The sequence below is a fragment of the Callithrix jacchus genome, chromosome 5 (genome assembly GCF_049354715.1).
Source record: "Callithrix jacchus isolate 240 chromosome 5, calJac240_pri, whole genome shotgun sequence".
Taxonomy (NCBI): domain Eukaryota; kingdom Metazoa; phylum Chordata; class Mammalia; order Primates; family Cebidae; genus Callithrix; species Callithrix jacchus.
In genome coordinates, this window is record NC_133506.1 from 110025689 (window position 1) to 110043674 (window position 17986).

The window sequence follows — 17986 nt, forward strand, 5'->3', positions numbered from 1 at the left end:
ACACAAATGTTTATAAAAGCCTTATTAATATTAGCCAAAAACTGAAAACAACTCAGTTGTCCTTCAATAGATGAATGGTTAAAATAAACTGTTACATACATCCATTCCATGGAATATTACCTAGCAATAAAGAAGAACAAAATTCTGATACACACAACCATCTTGATGAATAACCCCGAGTGAAAAAAGCCAACATTAAAATGTTACATTACAAATGTTATAATTCCATTTATATAACACTTATCAAATGTAAAATTTTAGAAATAGAGAGCAGATTAGTGCTTGTCAGGAGTTAAGGAGGGGTTAGGGATAGGAGGGAAGTGGGTGTGGTCATAAGATGGCGAGTTAAAGGATCTTTGTTGTGATGGGAATGTTCTGTTTCTTGATAATATCAATAGTCTGGTTGTGGTACTGTTATCAATAGAAGTAAGATGTTACCATTAGAAGGACCTGGGTAAAGAGTACATGGAATCTCCCTGTATTACTTTTCTCAATAGCATGTATGTAGAGTTACAGATATCTCAAAATAAGAAGTTTAATTAAAAAGTTGATCCACTATGAAAATAACCTACTTCAATAGTCTGGGTTAACCTCCTTTAATATACTTCCCATTAGTGGTTCCTTGGCATAAAAACTAAAGTGAGCATTGTGGAATGTTCTGGTGATACTATGGCTTCATCTGCTCAGATGGCAACAATTTGGTGTTGAGCAGCAGATGAACTTTGTACAAACTATTTACTCCAGTGGCCTGGAGCTATGTTACCAGATTCACCACTGTTTAAGCAGGATCTAGTGCAGCACTTTGCACGTGCCTGCACCCCCACCCCCAACACCAACAAATCAAAAGGTATTTATTGAATGTAATAATAAATAAAAGGACATTTTCACGGCTCTTCTAACTGTACTGCCTCAGAGTTGGACTGTGTTGATTTTACCTCAAGTCTAATGGAATTGTTGGCTTTTAGATTCCCTAGTGATGAAGTCCAAAAGAAGGATAAAATTACTTGTCTGAAAATTTGGTATCCAACTTACTGAGAAATCAACAACACCCCTTGGTGGAAGCCAAAGGAAGTGGCCTTGTATAGTAGACGGAGCATGAGTTGCATAGTATTTTGCCCAACAAATCCTTTCCTAGGAAATTATCCTATAATTATTCATCACCAAATGTGCAATAACATATGAGCAGGCAGCATAGATTTCATTGCAGTAGTGCCTCTAGTCACCAAAAGTGGAAATCAATCAAACTATTCAATGTACTGACAATTCTTATAACAAAATACCATGCAACTATTTAAAGGGATCCGGTAGATATGTATTACTGACACAGAAAGACATTCAAGAAGAATTTTATAAAGCAAGTTCTAGGACGGTGCTCATTTTTGTGTAAAAAATGTACATGTATCTCTTGGTTTGGTAATTTATGCATATAAAAAACAGAAAGATATACTCTGTCCTATTAACATGGTTATATTGGGAGGGAGTAGGATTATGAAGAACTTTAACTTTTTTTTTTTTTTGAGACAGAGTTTTGCTCTTGTTACCCAGGCTGGAGTGCAATGGCGCGATCTCAGCTCACTGCAACCTCCGCCTCTCGGGTTCAGGCAATCCTCCTGCCTCAGCCTCCTGAGTAGCTGGGATTACAGGCACATGCCACCATGCCCAACTAATTTTTTCTGTTTTTAGTAGAGACGGGGTTTCACCATGTTGACCAGGATGGTCTCGATCTCTTGACCTCATGATCCACCCGCCTTGGCCTCCCAAAGTGCTGGGATTACAGGCATGAGCCACTGCGCCTGGCGGAACTTTAACTTTTAACTGTGTTATCGCTTTAAATTTGAAAGGGTTTCTGTTAATATCAATAACTTTTCTAATTAGACAAATATGTTTTCCTTTTTTCTTTCTTCTTCTTTCTTTTCTTTTCGTTTTCTTTTTTTTTTTTTTTGAGGCAAGGTCTCCCTGTTTCCCAGGCTGGTGTGCAGTGATGTGATCATGGCTCACTGAAGCTTTAAACTCCTGGGCTCAAGCAATCCTTCCACCTCAGCCTCCTGATTAACTGGACTGCCACCGTGCTTGGCTAAGTTTTTGATTTTTTGTAAAGATGGGGTCTTGCTATGTTGCCCAGACTGCCTCAGGCTCCCAAAGCACCAGGATTATAGGCATTTTTTTTTTTTTTTTAAGTATGGGCTTTGAAGGTTAACAGACTTAGGTTAGAATTCTAGCACTTGTATTAACTAAGCAAATTTGAACAAGTTACTTGGTCTCCCAGTAAGTAATTTTAGGAGTCCCAGTTTCATCATCTGTAAAATAGGGAGAATGATACTTAGCATAAAGTCATGTAGCTTTAGTGAGGTAATATATGATCCAGAACCAGGCTTAAAGTGGTTAATCTATAAAGTAAATTCCTGCCAAGAAATTCCTTTTCAACTGCCAAGACTGTTGAAGAGTGGTAGATTTCTGATCATTGTACTTGCCTACAACGTCTCAGTCTTGTAAAACCTTGATATCCACCAGGCCCTGTGGACTCACTGAATTTCTAAGACTGGCTACTTCCTGTCAGTTGTATTCTATTCTCATCCAAGATCCAAAGTCAGTGTCACATGCAGTCTCAATACCCTGGTTTGGTGTTCATGTTCTACTGACATGATTATCGATTATTCTTTATTCAGGCATTCAGGTTCAGAATTTCACTGTTCTATCTCTATTATAAGCTAATTTAGTGATGGAGAGAAGCCCTTCAAAGCTCTGCATCTTCATTATTCAGTAAATGCAGCTAAATAGGGCTAAACAGCCCCAGAAGCCACTAAGACAGTCTTTGATTGGATGTCTTATTTGCAACTTTGTTTTGGGAGATGAGTGTGCCCTAGCTTTTGTACCCTGGGGCAGAGAAAGCCGTAGCTTGGGCCATTGCACTACAGAGTTCTGATGCTGTGTCATGAAAATGGGTTGAAATAAGCCAGCCAGATGATTTTAGAGCATTTCAGATTAAACCAAGCCATATGGTTGATTGGTTCCAAACTATTACATGCCATACAATGTGAGACTCTGTGACCCTTAGTGTCCAGAAAGATTCAGTCCAATCTGGCAGTGAGCATAATGCCAGGAAGGAGACAAATGAAGGATTAATGCCAGCTGAGGGTAGAAGAGGTGACACGGCTAACAACGTGGAGCGGACGCAGGTCAAACAACTCCAAAATCCCCTCTTGTGGCTGAGAGGTAGCACCAACACGAGACATTTCTGCCTGCACTGTGGATATGTGGGACATTGCGTGAATCCTTTCAGTGACAGGAAACTCACTAACTTTGGAGGAGTGCCATCTTCACCAAGCTTTGTGAGAACATTGCCTATAGCTACTAATACAAGCGTGCCAAATTCTGTGTTTTCTCTCTAGGGATGATGTGGAAAGCTGTACTAAAAAACAGTTACTATGTTTTGGAATTAGTGGCCACAGTTCTTTTAGAATACTTGTATGCATGAGTTTTCTAATGCTGAACTTCAGGATTTGACTAAGGTGGAGGGACCCAAATTCTAAGCAACATGGGACAGATCTCTCAGTACAGAAGTGCAAATAGGAGAAAGACTCTCAGGCTGGTGGGCAACCAATCAAATATCTGAGGACTCTATTACAGCATATTACCAATGATCGACATCTGCCTAAGTGTGTAATCTGTCTTCCTACCACCCTCAGGAGTAGCAGTGAAAGACGACATTTTCTCAAACACATTGCTCCTTGAGCTTGTCTGTCTGACCCATCAATACTGACCCTGAGACTTTCAGTTTGATTCGTTTTCTTTAAAACACACACACACACACACACACACACACACACACACACACACACAATTTCCTGTGTCTAAGGGAGAGTGGAAAGGTTAAAAAATATCATTATAAAGGCTCCAAAGATTTTTGGGACATCAAATTGCTCTGACAAACCATTTTTATGAGTTAAGTGTAAAGGAAACAGAAACATGCGGATTAAATTTCCCTTAAAATACACATGGGCTTAAAAATTAAGGGGGGAAGAAGGACTTGGCAATGTGGGTTTCAGGCTTTGCCAAACCCCAACTCCTGAGAAATAACTTGAGATGCTTGACAAAACCAAAAAGCAGCTGGTTTTGTCCTGTGCCCTCATCGAGCGACATCTAGAGTCTTGTGTGACTGGAACCTCTGTAACTGAAATGTGCTAATTTACAAACTCATGCTCTGATTCTTCAAATTACCCCAAACATTCCCTGTTTATAAGATTTCTCCCTAAAGGCCTAGTCATCCTCAGGCTTTCCTTGTACCCAGGCAGAGTCAGAGATCAGCATTATAATTCACATTTCATGGGTGAAATCATGGAGCTCCATGAGGTCTAAACTAGAGAACTGGTGGCAGCTTTCTCAAGACAGAAAAGTTACCATATGCACCCCACACTTGCCTTAAGTACAGAAGATCCTGGGATCATTAAGTTCTGTGGTGAATTTGTAGACAGATGACAAGTATAAACTCTTTATTGAGCATTGAGAATTCAGAGGGGTGTGTATAAATTTAATAGCATTCATTCATTTATTCATTCATTCATTCAACAAACAAATGTTTGTGGTGAACAAATGTACTATTTGAATCACAATGAAGAATAGAAACAAAAGCAGCCAGCTCTTATTGGGGATTACCATGTGCCAGCTATTGTGCTAGCCCCTTTAGGTGCAGCATCTCATTTAATGCTCACATCAACTCTCAGAAGTCTGTGTTATAACTATTTTTATTCTACAGATGAGGAGGGAGACATAGAGGAATCTGATAACTTTTCTAAGATTTACCAGAAAGAACAGATCTGTGATTCAAAGCCCAGACTGATGTTAGAGACACTGGATGCTACCTTCTAGAACCTTGGGAGTCCCCTGGGCAAGCAAAGTCATATTCAAATATAAATATAATAAAGAGGGATAAATATCCCAAAGACATTCATTACGTAGAGGGATTACTTTCTGCTAAGATTAGGAAGGCTTTATGTAGGAGGCAGCTTTTGCAAAGTATTTTAAAGGATGAGTGAAACCTGAATACCAGGGGAGGGGTCAGGGTCCTTCCTGCTGGGGAGACTGTCCAAGGGAACATTGGAAGGTACTGCAGAGATGCAGGGAGACCTCACCACATGCAGCTTTGACTCAGGCAATAGCACGTAGGTACTGTCAGCCACTACAACAAAAAACAGATCCTCCAAAGCAATTTAAATAGCTCAGGCAATTTCGTCTGCTATTGCCCAGAAAATGAGTATAAGATAGAAGGCGTCTGTTATTTCCTCATCTGGGTTCTGACTGAGACTCTCTTGTGGTGTGAACATCTCACAGTGCTGAAGTGATTCAAGGTGCATAAAGGTGAACATTTTTGCACAACATAGCCGCTACCATGTTGGCTGGGAATCAGATGAAGTCTATTCCAAGACTGTCCTACTCTATGCTGGTATCCCTGAGATGGAGTAAATCGGATCATATGTGATATTTGCTGTATTTTCTGATTTTAGAGCTTAACCCTCTTGTATAAATGCAGATCCACCACATCTGCTTACTTTGTAAATGGACTCTTGAAATTAGAAGGGTCAAGTTATTAAAAATGCTTCAAGAAGATGTAGCAAAAAATAAATAAACTCAAAGGAACTATAAATTGTGTGTGAAAATATATGCAAGAGCTAAAATTGTTACCAATGGATGAAAATATATTCATCTCTAAATATATATAAAAAGAAATATTGTGCTTGAGGAAAAAAAACACAAGTATTTGCTTGTGTCTAACAAACCAAGCCTAGAGATTGTTGATGAAAGATCATCAAAGTTGTTTATAAATAATAGCAGGGGGCTTTAAGACTTGGGGGTGGGAAAGTCAGTAAATAAGCAGTGAAGCTGAGAAGATTCATCAGAGACAATACAGGGAAGTTGATTTGTAAGGAAAAGAAATGGAAGAACACCAAAGACGTGTGAATAGTTAAATCTTCAAGACAGTATGTTAATATGGTATGACTTGACACGATACATGTGTAGTAGAAACACATGATTACTATTTTTTCAACTTTTTTCTCTAAATATTAAAGCAAAATACTCTCATTTTTTAAAAAGTAGAATATACAGAAAAAATCTCACAAAAGATGAACAGGAAAAAGCAAAAATCGGCCATAATCCTATAACAGAGAGAACTACTAAATCTTTTGATGCATTTTCTTCCATAGGCATATATTTTACATTGATTGGGGCTCTACAGCAATTGCTTTCTAAATTTAACACACATAAATTTACTTGGCTATTAAAACACACAGTTTCTCACCCTTGGAGTCTCTGACTCAGTGGGTCCAAGGTAGGGCCTGAGAATTGGCATTTTTACTAAGTTTCCAAGTTTCCAGATACTGCTGCTGCTGGTCCAGGGACCACACTCTGAGATCTACTGCTGTACGAGGTTTTGGTTCTTGCTATTTTCTCTGCATATTGCAGTAGGAGCATTTCCCCCCAAGCCATTAAAGTTACATGAAAGTATATTTTCTAACAGTTGCATAATGTTTTATTACATGATTTATTAACCATCCCCCAGTGTTGAATAGTTTTTCCATACCCATTAATTGGAGGGTGTCATATTTCTTTGTAATTCTTAGAATTCATATTCTGTAATTCTTAGAATTACAAAAATAATTCTAAGACGACTGAGATGTACCTCTAGCCTTGAGATGGAAGCACACCTAAGGTTCTGAGCCACTAGGAGATTTTTCTTTTTTAAGTTCAAATTTCTCTTTTATTATTGATGCTTTAGAAGACTTTTTTCAGCTTCACAATTTATTATTGGTAATGTCACTATATTTTTAAGATTTTTATCAAATTTGGAGAAACACATAAAATTTAGAGGACTTTTTTACAGTTTCATTTCTGGCTGCACACGTTTCAGACCTGGATTCACCACCATCCACCCACCTACATGTGGGGCCAGCACCATGGGGACACTCTTTCATCATGAATCAGCCTCTGGTCCTACTTCTTGATGCCACAAGGTCAGGTGAGTTGGCATCATGGGCAAGACAGTATTTCTAGAAGCTGTTTTTTTCGCTCTGCAGTTACTGTGGCTAGTGGTGACCTATCTATACAAAAAGAAAAGACTGTAAACCACATACATATATTCAACAGAACACAGAATCTATTTTAACTCAACTCTTAGCTGGTTCCCCAAAATGCCCATGGCTCCTATATTACCACCTACATAAGGGGAAATAGGAATAATATTTAAATAAGGGGAATAACTAATTATATTAACAAACCCTACTTCTGAAAACTTTGTGTGGTCATGGGGGTGAGGGGCCTTGCTAAGGCCTCTGCTCAGGCCTTATAGGGTCCCATGAAGGGAGAAGCCCTAAGGCTACTCTGATTAGGACTCTCTCCAGCAACCTGTCAACTGTTCTTTCTCCTCTACCTACTGTGGATGTCTTTTTTCTTTTTTTTTTTAATTGCATTTTAGGTTTTGGGGTACATGTGAAGAATATGCAAGATAGTTGTATAGGTACACATAGGTAGTGTGATTTGCTGCCTTCCTCCCCTTTACCTATATCTGGTATTTCTCCCCATGCTATCTCTCCCCAACTCCCCACCCCCCGCTGTCCCTCCCCTATTCCCCCCAACAGACCCCAGTGTGTAGTGCTCCCCTTCCTGTGTCCATGTGTTCTCATTTTTCAACACCCACCGATGAGTTCGTGTCTTCTGTAGGGACATGGATGAAACTGGAGACCATCATTCTCAGCAAACTTACACAAGAACAGAAAATGAAATACCGCATGTTCTCACTCATAGATGGGTATTGAACGATGGAGATGTCTTATGGTTACTTTGCATTTTGGAGGGTCAGATCACAACCCTCACATCACCAAAGGAAGGTTTCTGATTAAATAATTTTACGTGTACAGCAAGGACCTTGTAAGCTGAGGAAAGCTGCATCTCCCATGAGGTTGCTCCCAGTGACTTCTACAACAGGCCAGGTGGTTCTTTTGAAGGAGATAATCAAAAACAAGTCTCAGAAACTGTTGTTTTGACATCCAGCCAGCTGAAAATCTTGTTCCGGAAGCTGCTCGATAAACTTATGGTTCCAAAGAGACCTCTGAAGCTCTTGGTGAGCTGGCTCACCACAAACAGAATCACGAGTAGATTGCTCTCACCCTCCTGCCCTTTCTCATCCTCAGCAATGAGCAACAGAAACAGTTAAACCGCCAGCAGCTCCCAAACAGTGGTTTCCGCCCTTAGCGACTGCCAGCCCCTGAAGGCTCACCACACACAGCCTCAGAGGTCTGGCTCCGAAGCTCCTCTCTGCCCAGACGCCGTAACAATAAGGAGAAAGGAAAACTGCGGCCGCCACAGAGCTTCAGAGGCCAATCATCCGAAACAACCTCCACCCTTACCCCATGGCCTCTGCCTTTCTTCTCACCCATTACCTTTCCCCAAAAGGTTACAGAAATCAATGACTCTCTTTCTCATTCATTGTCTCACACTGTCCTTTAAGAAAAATTCCAAAGAGATCCATCCAATGAATCTACATTTCATAGGGAGGATTCTCTGGACTTTGTGGTACTATTCACAATGGTTGAAGACAGTAAAATAATAGTAACAAGGAGAATAAGTGCTGCTTGAACAGTGATAGATTTACCAAGCATGCTATAAGTGGGTATTATCTAATTTAATCCTCATATGAGCCCTGGGAACTCAGTACTATTACTCTTCCCATACTGCTGATGAAGAAAGAGGACCACAGAGGTTAAACCACTTGCCCAATATCACTCAGCTAGCAGTGGGCTTAAGTCTGTCTGACTCCAAAGCTCATGCTCTTCATAGCCATTTTTTATTTTTTTGAGATGGAGTCTCACTCTGTTGCCCAGGCTGGAGTGCACTGGTGTGATCTCAGCTCACTGCAACCTCTGCCTCCTGGGGTCAAGTGATTCTCTTGCCTCAGCCTCTGGAGTAGCTAGGATTACTGTCATGCACTAGATGGGTTTCACCATGTTGGCCAGGCTAGTCTCGAACTCCTGACCTCAGGTGATCTGCCTGCCTTGGCCTCCCAAAGTGCTAAGATTATAGGTGTGAGCCACTGTGCCCGGTCCACAGCCATTTTAGTCAGCTTTTTTTACAGAAATATCTAGTATTTAATCTTTTGTTCATCAGACTCATTTAAATGCCAAAGGCTAATTTTTTTTTGGAGAATCTTAAATGATAGAGTAGATTCTTAATAATATAGTTTAAATTAGTCAATAGAAAGTTCTCTGATTTCTTAGGTTGCTGGTTCACACCCTGCCCCGCTCCACCTCTGAGCTCAGACCACAGGGAGCATGTGGAGGTTAGTATAGAATAAACTTAAGAGTTATTACATCCAACAGCAAGAGGTTTCAATAAAAGCTACTACCTTAATTAAAAAAAACACTGAATTTTAAAAATCTGTAACTTAGTACATTTATATCCATAATTTTATATATTTAAAACATGTATATCCATAGTGGTTTGAATGTGTCCCCAAAAATGTATGTGCTGGAAAATCAATCCACAATCCAACAGTGTTAAGAGGTGGGAACTTTAAGAGAAAGTTGGGCCATGAGGGTTCTGCCCACATGAATGGACTAATGCTATTATCTCAGGAGTAGGTCCATTATAAAGGATGAGTTTGGCACCCCTCTTCTCTCTCTTTCATTCTCTCTTTCCCCTTCTACCAGTGGTGCATTCTGTAAGATGACCCCTGCCGGAAGCTGACACCCTGATTAGTCTCTAGAACTGCAAGAAATAATTCCTGTTTATTATAAATTAACCAGTCTGTGGTATTCTATTATAGCAGCACAAAAGTGACTAAGACAGTAACTGAACATACACACACACACACAACTATTTTTAATATCATGGTGGGCCTCAGATTTCTTAATGGAGAATAGAATGGTAGTTTCATGCATCAGTGTGCATTGGAATCATCTGGAGTGATTGTTGAAAACTGCTGGATCCCCACCCCAGAGTATTTGCTTTGAGAGTCCTGGGTGAGACCCAAGCAGCTGCTTTTCTTCAAGATTCCCAGGTGATGCTGATATACCTATTACTGGTCTTGGGATCACCTTTGAGAATGATAGGAGTAGAGGATATACCAAGGTTTGACTCTGGAGAAAGGAGACTCTGCCACAATATTTTAAAGGAAATTCCCTTTCTTCCTTGAATTCATACTACATCGCCTTTTTGCTGAAATGACTGGTGATATAACTAGAAAGAATGACCATCTCAAGAATTGGGCCCCCTTCAAACGGTATCTTTAATATCATGACATGGGGTTTCCCCAAGGAAGGGTTGTGGCCCTTAACTCCCAGGGGTGGTCATTAACGGATAAGAGCCAGAGGAAAGCAGTGTTTTCCAATAGGCTGGCTTAACATTGTCGCCTCTTTGTCAACAGTGGTAAAAGATATTGGCTTCTTTGTTACCTGATGTAATTTAGAGATGCTCACAAACAAACTTAGTCATTTTCTGTAGCTGTCACAGGAATTGGACTTTCCTCCTGCTGGCAGAAAGATCATGGTCTCTTACTATCATGGTGATTGATTCCCAAATGTGCCCATCAAAATGCCCTGTGAAAGTTCCTCCAGGACTCCATGGCGCAGGCCTTGTTCTGTATGCATTAATTCTGGAAGTTTCTTTGTGAACAGAGTAGATTACGTTTAGAATTAGCATTTAGTAACATTTTCATCTAAATTAACGGGTTGAGTTCTGTGGCAGAAAGTTTCTGCTATTTCTGCCAGACTTGGGCTGTCCCTGAATGACACAAACAAGCAGGTCAGACCCTTGTTCCAGTTTGAAATTCTTTGTGTCTTGAACTATTTTGGTAAAATAGAATGGCATCCAAAGTGCTGTAGCAGGCTACGCATTCTGTATTATCAAACAATCAAATTCTCAAACCTCTACTCTCTCTGCCCAGGATGGAGAAACCAGTCCAATTCCTAATACTTGCAGTCTGAGAGAGAAGCAGAGAGCTAGAAAATGTAAGTCTGTTTTCTTCTTTGATAAGCTTCCTTGGCAAAGGACAATGACCTGAATTACGGTGTGGCCTGTGGCCTAAGAATCTTGAAGTCGGCTCCTGGCTTGCCCTGGCTCTAGCCTCTCTTCAGGCAGTAGTGCCTGGCCCACAGTGCTATGGATCTATCGCTTGGTTTCCAGCGGCAATCATGCATCTCTTCTTGATTACCAGCTACTGGAAGGAAACAGCGCCACAGATAACCCTGAACAGAGCTAAGCCAGAAGCCATTTCTCATGTTTGGTTTGAGAAGACATTATTTGGTCTCTTTGTATAGCTATTTTGCCCTTCTAGCTGATAGCAAAACACATTTTTGTTCCCTGATTACATACAGTCTCATGCCGATGGAGGTGAACCAACAATTTGCTAATCAGGGAAGAAAACAAAGCCTGAAATTTAACAAAGAGATGACTGAATGGGCCTCTAAAGGATGCTTCCTTTGCGGAGAGAATCTGCCAGGTGGTAAAAACATAAACCACATGGTAAAAACGTTTATGCCTAGTTTATTAAAGAGAAAGCTTGTGGGGGCCTGCATTCCAGATCTGTTCCCAGATCCCTGCAGAAGGGATAGAGGCCCTGGGAGTATAAGAGATAATTAGGGCCCAGCTCTCACCCTCAAGGAGCCCAAGGACCAACAAATGGTGTCATATTTATTTAGTCATTCATTTAGAGAATATTTATTGAAGACTTAGCATGTGCCAGGGAGATTGTTTTGGCAATCAAATCTCAGAGTAGAAAGAGTCTCTCGATTTAGGGTCAGAAGTCTCCTGGGTAGCATCTGTTTTGTGCTGTCCTTGGTGGGTCATCACCTGATCTCCAACCACTTCTCGCCTTTGTGAGGCAGCTTATCTTGCTGTCCCACAGTCACCATCACTTAAAGGTTCCTTTTGTACTGTCCTAAATCTGGGACCTGCCTTCTAATATCTTACCCTGCATGAAACCAGTGCATATTTGAAGGAATATGTTAGAATAACTCAATAACCTTACTGACCCATCCGAAGCCTACCTCTCCCTTTACAATGACCACACACACACACACACACACACACACACACACACGCAAACCCCGAAAAGTTGTTGGGTTTGTTTTTGCTTCTGTGCATGGTGGTATGGTGGCATTTGTGTGATACAATGAATTAAAAACAAGATCGGGAAGATTAGCATAAATATGTCTGGCCCTGTGCCTAACATGGTGCCTGGCATGTACTAGATCTTCAGCAATGATTGGTCAAATGAATAAGCAAATGAATGAATGAATAACCAGATGAATAAATAAAGTATGAATTGCTAGACCATAAAATTTTTATGTGATGAATTTTGTCTCATATATCTTCATTTACCCAGTACCTACGAAAGTACTTGGCCCATCTCTAGGGGTTTAAAAATAAGTAAATTCTGAATGAATAAGTGAAGTCATAAAATTGAGGATCATCGGCATATAAATGGGCATGAAATAAATGTTGTCTGAACAAATGAATGAATGAAAATGTAAGGCAAAGAAAGGCTTCACTGGGGATAGTTGTTAGATTTCAACTGGAAAGACATTGTAATTGTAATGGGCAGGCGAGCAAAGTATGACTCTGTTTGGTAGGGCTATGGTTGCTTTTTCAGCAGGAGAGGCTCTTTCCTGTTGTTGACTCAGCAGCCAGGCAGTTGGCCTTCATCCTGTGCTCTTAACTAGCATGCTAGTTTTCACTAGGTGAGATGGCAGTGTCTTTCCCCCCCCCTGCCTCCCACCCCCAATCAAACTGCTTTGCTTAGAGAGTCTACATTTGCTTGATTCTCTTCCTACTTGCTTAAGCAAATGTGAATGTGGATGTTAACTAGAAGTGCTTACAGATGCTAAAAGAGGAGTTTTCTGGTTTGGTATTGGAGAAAAGCAAGATATGGAGGGAATGAGCAATGTATACTGATGTCTATGCTCCTGTCCTCCTAGCACCACCTGGAAACCCATCATAGACACGAGAGAAGAGTGGATATTCTATTTCTTCCAACAAATTTCTTCTTGGATCTGGAACACTCTTGGCAGAGCAAGTTTATTTCCCTCAGGCATGGTCCTTAGCTTCTCAGAGCCATACTCTCTGAGAAGGAGATGGTATTTTCCTTTTGATCTCATCACTCCTGGCTTCTGAAGGCAGCTCTAAGATGGCATAGGATTAAGAGTATAAAATCTGATTTGTCTTTCCTCCTGCAATTGTTAGATCCTTAACCTCTGAGTCAGTCAGCTACACTCCCCAGGAAACCAAGTTTTACTTTGTCCTAGAAAAAATCTGACTCAGCCTCTGCCTCTTTGGAAGACACTGTGCTTTCCATGCCAGTGGTGAGAAGGAAAACCAGGGAGGTATACATGATGCCCACTACTTAGCAACAGGCATTCTCACCAACCTCCTCCTTCTGAGATGCCACCCGACTGGCTCTCTTAGGCTCTACTAAAATGAAGAACAAAATACTGGCAGCAGTATTTTGGAGGATACAAAAGGTGCAGCTCTAAATGTAATAAAGAATTTGGCATAAACTTTAGGAGAATTACATGTAGCCTAGTGGATTAAGTAGCTTCCTCTCTAAGCTAAGTAATTCCTGGTTCTTAGTTAAACTAGGGCCATTTGACAATTAATTTGCAAGGCAAGTACTTGGTGCTAAAAAGGCACTTTAGAGAAATAAGTGAATAGGCTAGGGAAACTCACCAGATGCCCTGAACCATGTGTCAGAGGCCATTACCCCTCCTTGCTTCAGAAAGATCCTTGAAGAGTTTCTGGATGGCCCATGGGAAGTGCCAGTAGCATCCTATGTGGCTGGGCCATCTGCAGCAAAGAACTACAGGCCAAGTTCACAGGAAGCGAAGGGTACTCAAGGCCACTGGTATAGGCAGCTGGCGAGTGTTCAGGTCAGCCCAGCTAAATGAAGCCAGTTAAATTAGCTGGAATAAATCGGGATAATACCATAAGGCCCCTAAATGTGTGGCTATTACACATCTGGATATCAGAAGGTCAGTTCTGTGCAGTAGGATAGCACATGTCCATTAGCATAGGCTTGATCTGGATTGGTTTGCCCTACTCAGACATTACTTGTCATTGTAAGCAGGTATCTCCTAGTCATATGAGTGTCTTCTTTTTTTTTTTTTTTTTTTTTTGAGACGGAGTTTCACTCTTGTTACCAAGGCTGGAGTGCAATGGCGCCATCTTGGCTCACAACAACCCTCCTGGGTTCAGGCAATTCTCCTGCCTCAGCCTGCTCAGTAGCTGGGATTACAGGCACACCGCCACTGTGCCCAGCTAATTTTTTGTATTTTTAGTAGAGACGGGGTTTCACCATGTTAACCAGGATGGTCTCGATCTCTTGACCTAGTGATTCACCCGCCTCGGCCTCCCAAAGCATATGAGTATCTTCTAAGAGTGAATCCACTCCAAATAGACAATCCCATATGTTTAGTCAATAATGAGTTAAAATACCATCCCAGACAAGGAATTTAGGGAGATCTAAAAACGATTCTAAAGCAATATAGTCCTGGAATCAAATACACACAAATCTTTGAAATAATCCAGTGACATTCTCCCATGAATGTTTTGCCCGCTCAGGAATTATTGACAGCTTCCACAGGGGTCTCTGTATTCTAATTATTTGTCAAGATATAAAGGGCTGACCGTTCCAGACTTTTCTTTCAAACTAGAAATAATGCTTTTAAGAGTTGAGGGGCATGGTTTTGAGATACTGCCTTTCTCTGCCTCTCTAAATTAAGATGAAGTATTTAAATCCTCATTTATTAAGTCAGTGTTCTCTAAGCACTCCAGCCCCTCATGGCTTGGAAGCTGGACACAGGCACTCACGAAAGCTTGTCTTCATGTCATTAATTTTCAGAGAAGGGGAGGAAATGAGATCGGATACTATTCAAAGAGTAATTTTGATATCAGATATTCTTTCAAACATCTGAAAATCAATAAAATTGAGGTGAGAGGGGGTCATTAAGAGGCACAGTACAGTGGCTAATGAAACTAGTTACCATCTGTCTGCCTAAACTGTCTGCAAATAGAGAATTTGATACTTTTGCTTTCAGTTTATGAGATATCCTTATTTACAGCACCAGATAGACTCAACTCTTCACTGGACTCTTAGAATATTTAGTTCGCATGTTTCCCCAAGTAGAAAGGATAGTGGGGTTTGCCTGCCCTGGGAGAATGCCCTTGGGTTTGGCTGCAACTCAAATGTGCCAGTTTACCATTATTCAAAATGTTAAGAAGAGAAGGTTAAAATCACTACATCAAGGCATATATAAATTTTATCTAAAGAAATTGGTTATATGTAGGTCCTTTTTTTTTTTGAGACAGAGTTTCGCTCTTGTTACCCAGGCTGGAGTGCAATGGCGCATTCTCGGCTCACCGCAACCTCCGCCTCCTGGGTTCAGGCAATTCTCCTGCCTCAGCCTCCCGAGTAGCCGGGATTATAGGCATGAGACACCATGCCCAGCTAATTTTTTGTAATTTTAGTAGAGACGGGGTTTCACCATGTTAACCAGGATGGTCTCGATCTGTTGACCTTGTGATCCACCCGCCTCGGCCTCCCAAAGCGCTGGGATTACAGGCATGAGCCACTAGGTCCTTTATCAATATTTCCTTGGGCTCTTCTGGCTTAGGAACGCTTACAACAAACAGTATTAACTTATAGTTATACATATGGTATTCTTATTTCATAGCTGGATAAAATGAGTCATAGAAAAGCAAAGAGATTCCCTATGAGTTGTTTAAGTTCCTGTTTAAACTGCTGGGTGAACAGTAAAGTTGGTGCTGTAATTCTAGAGGGTTCTTTGTCCTCCCTAAAATCCTTGTCAGAACAAGAGAGTTGTAGAGAATGAAGAGAAACGGGTTGAGCAGGAGGAAGAGGGTAAAAAGGGAGCAAGGAATGGGCAGAGGAAAAGGGAACTGGAGACAAAAGGGAAAGGGGAAAAAGAGAAGGGTGGAAAGGAAGAGAAAATAAAATACTCAGGCAGTGGAAGAAGTGATGATCTGGAATTTTGCTTCTCAGCCCTACACCAACCTAGCAGCATGATTAATCTGTCTGAATCTCAGTTTTCTTAGCTGTGAAATGGGACTAACTATATCTGCCTTGCTTTTTTCACAGGGCTCTCCAGACCACAGGAGACCAAGTATATGAAAGAGCTTTGGAAAACACAAAATGCTGTTCAACTCCTTAAGGCGGCATGATGGCAGAAACAGCTACTCCATATTAGGGATTTGGGATTTTGGTTACCCTGGAGGGTCACTTAAGACGATTTGAACTCCCCATTGCTATTGAGTGAAGAGTGCCACACATTACAACGGGGCCAATGTGGGCTTCCTTTATAAACAGTGAGGAATCCAAAGCAGTCCCGAAGGGAGGAGGGTAAGCTGCCCTGAAGCATGGGCTCCAGGCGCCAGGAGAAACGGAGCTGTCTCCCTGCTTTTGGATGCCAAGACATCAACACTTAAAGCAGCCACAGGGCAAGTTTGATTCTGAACCAGCAAAGCAGAGAAAGAACTCAATTGAGATGCCCTGCCCTGTAGGCAAGCTTCCTGCTGACGTGAATGAGAACTTCATACTGGTAAGGAGCTGAGGACTGGCTCGTAAATTTTAAGTATCCCTTGGGCTTTCTTATGAGTGAATCTGCTGTCCTTTTGGCCTTGGAAGCAAAATTAGAGGCCTTATAGTCAGGCCTAAGTGTTGGGCAAAAATAAAATGGAAAACTATTTCTGAACTCCAGCAAAATGGCTCTTGCTGAGTCTACAAAGCAACTTCTAGGACTCTAAAGTGAGGCTCTCCCCTACTCTCATGGCATAATTCTCAGGAACTATAAACACTGATTAATTTAGCCCCTTCACTTGCCTCTCCTTAATGGCAGATATCAGACCACCTTTGCCAGTAGAACACTCAAGAACATTTTCTTCAAACAATGAGAGAAAAATGCAGGGCCTTTCAATGACTCTGCGTTCACCATCACAGAAATGGATACATACGGAGTTACATTTAAATGGCATCTGAGGGTAACTTGCAGAAGGCCTCCCAACTATGTTAACCTTGTGCTCTGCCCAGCCATCAAAGGTTGGTTCACTCAAAGATCATCTACGTAGCACCCATTCCGGCACTGTGTAACACAGCAAACCTCCCTAGCCTCAGCAGCCTCTATATTCAGCCTTTGAGCTGGAGATTTAATTATTAGTCTATATTCCTTTCAGTAGTGTCTGTTTAGAGGAGTTTGAGAACTGGTTTCCCTTTCTAAGGTTTCATTTACAAACTTACGAAAAAGGACGTTATTTTGCTATGAATAAAGATCTAAGATGATTGGCTTGCCGTGATTTGAGGATAGCTTCCCACCTATATCCAGATGCAGAATGTATTTTGTTTGTTGTGGCTCAGATCAGCATTTACTTCTTCAAAGTCTTTTTAAGGAAACCTGGCTCTAAATGTATTTAGATCCAGCTGTTAGATCACACACTATTATCAAATTTAACTTCTTAGGTGCTGTTTGGGGGCCAAAGATGAATTAGGCACTGTCCTAGGCATTTCATGAATATCGTTTAATTTCATGGCAGGAACTAAATGCATGAAGTAGGTTTTATTGCTTTCATTCCCAGGACAAGAAAACTGAAAGTCAGGGAAGTGAAGCGCTTTGTCCAAAACCACGATGCTGTAGAACCAGGACTCGAAGCCAGGCTTGTCCGATCCAAAGTCTGGACTCAGACTACAGTACTATGCTACTTTTCCATTCATAGAGGTTGGTTAATAATGGAAAGAAACCCAATTCCACATCTGACGGACTGCACTGGGTCTCAGGTCTGTGACTTTGGGTAAATTATTTACCTCTCTATACAGCCTTTCTCACTTGTAAAATGGAGAGAATAAGGCCTGCCTTATCTGCCTCACAGAGCTGTGAGGACCAAATGCAAGGATTATTGAAACTGTAACACACCTCACAACTATGAAAGATTA

At 41.1% G+C, this 17986-nt stretch overlaps 1 protein-coding gene and 1 long non-coding RNA gene across 4 annotated transcripts in view; one reads left to right on the top strand and one right to left on the bottom strand.

Moving 5' to 3' along the window:
* ANKFN1 (ankyrin repeat and fibronectin type III domain containing 1) overlaps positions 1–17986 on the bottom strand; it is a 451946-nt gene that overhangs the window by 212073 nt on the left and 221887 nt on the right. The gene's annotated exons all lie outside the window — the stretch shown is intronic.
* LOC144582837 (uncharacterized) lies at positions 6878–16703 on the top strand. Its single transcript, XR_013536284.1, has 3 exons — positions 6878–7012; positions 10934–10997; positions 16142–16703. It is a non-coding gene; the product is annotated as an uncharacterized LOC144582837 (long non-coding RNA).